This window comes from Morone saxatilis, unplaced genomic scaffold, assembly GCF_004916995.1.
Source record: "Morone saxatilis isolate NCDOM2014 unplaced genomic scaffold, NCSU_SB_2.0 Contig17, whole genome shotgun sequence".
NCBI lineage: Eukaryota > Metazoa > Chordata > Actinopteri > Moronidae > Morone > Morone saxatilis.
Genome location: NW_023339729.1, coordinates 8,238,586 through 8,240,583, shown reverse-complemented (window position 1 = coordinate 8,240,583; position 1,998 = coordinate 8,238,586). Strand labels below are relative to the sequence as shown.

Below are 1,998 nucleotides of genomic sequence, written 5' to 3'. Positions count from 1 at the left end.
GTTATGATCAAAGCGTTTGTTTGCTGGTGAAACTTTTCCTGATTTGAAATATTTCCACTGTCAAACTGAATCAAATGTGTGTAAGGCATTAAAATGCAAAAACGCACACAGGTAAGTGGCATCCAGAGAGGTGCAAGAATTTAGATGTGACACAAATGCCCCAGACTGAAGTCATCTGCTGACAAAGTGACTCGCTCTACAATGTTTATATGCTAAACAGCGGTCTTATGAAAGGCTGAGGTAAAGTGTTTTATTGGTATAATTCCATATGAGACATAATGTTGAGCATAGATGAAGGACAGGTTGTTATTGTGGCAGGATGAGAGAAGAGGTGCTCCTCAGGTAGACATTACTAAGAAAGAGGAAGAAAGTAATCAGATTGTCTTGATATGTACACTGTAAACACCATGACACACACACACACACACACACACACACACAATGAACTGTGTGTAGTGCTGAATGTATCCTTGTTAACCCTCCATGGCCCATTACCTTTCCAATAAAGCCAAACTATGCAAAACCACCCACAATCCCTCATGCTGCCGCTACGACACTGACCTCTTGATTTGAACTTCTGCGGACCACAAATGTTCAGTGTTCACTGGAAACTCAATAAGAAATTACTGCATAAGAGTAAATGTTAATTATTAGTTGTAACAGAAAGTATTTGGGTCATGCTGCTGTTTTCCCTACATGATAAAATTATGAATTCAAAGTCAAATTCAAATTCAAATTGCCTTATTGGCACAACGTAAGTCTGTACATGTTGCCACAGCAAACTGGAGGCTATTGAAAAGAGAGACATTAATTAGACCCGATTACACCTTTAATCCATTTATACAAAAAGATGATTTAGATATTTCTTTAATTGGTCTATTTGTCATGAAACACCATCTGGCTGGACTCAGAGCTCTGTCTAACTAGGGTGGGGCAATGTGATGTCTGTGACCTTACGGAAATTTCATACTGAGATATAGTGTCTATCTCTTTTCAATCATTTGTTGTTTTTGGATTTACATGATTTTTAGCCACACTAGGGGCAAGGCTCTGGGGAAGGCAAAGGCAGTCTGTCTGTCAGTCTATCACTTTGGTCCAGGCTGAAATATGTGATTGATTGTCATTAAACTTTGTACAGACATTGACGGTCCACTAAGATAACTTCGGCTGACCTTTTTTTCCTCTTTTAACTCCTCTTTCCTCTTTTAACCAAAAAACATGTTCAAACAATAAAACGGGGCTACTGCAACATCAGTATCATCAGTAATAATTCCTTTTTTAATTGTAATTGTAATTGTAATTTAATTAAGTATTTTTCAGCATTTTTAGTGTTTCTGTGTTGCCTTTAGCTTTGATGTTGGTTTGCTCTGCATTAATCAGGCTGCAGAGAAATCAAGTTCATTAATCTTTTGCCCTGTCATGACCATCAGCCCCTTCAGGAAATGAGTTCAGCCATTGGAGGATGATAAAGAAGTTGGTATTATGTGACACCGGCTCATTGATCAGAGATGAATATGCTCATCTGACATCAGTCTCCAGGGCTTAGATACCTGCCCTCTGCTTCTCCACTGATAAGACCGAGCCACTGATGCTTTTGAATGTGTGTGTGCGTGGTCAGTAGATGAGTGCAAAGCCGACTGATAGGTGCCATATTGACGTATAGAAGAAAGCCGCTGATCTCCATCTCACGTCTCGGGCCTATCACATGGCTGTAGACAGAGATAAGAGTGTCACAGCTAAAGAAGTGAAGTTAAGTTGGTACGGCAGGCACTCCTAGAGAAATGGAGTGCAGACCTTACGGCAGCAGCTTTGATTGAGTCGGTGCTTATAAGCACCCTTATTCTGCAGTATTCTGCAGTATTACATCTTTATATATATTATCCTATATATGTATATATACACATATATATATATATATATATACATACATATATATATATACATACATACATATATATATATATATATATACATACATACATACATATGTATATATAT

At 38.1% G+C, this 1,998-nt stretch overlaps 1 protein-coding gene across 1 annotated transcript in view; it reads right to left on the bottom strand.

Moving 5' to 3' along the window:
• gnav1 (guanine nucleotide binding protein (G protein) alpha v1) overlaps positions 1 to 1,998 on the bottom strand; it is a gene marked incomplete at its 3' end in the record, with an annotated part of 24,959 nt that overhangs the window by 9,675 nt on the left and 13,286 nt on the right.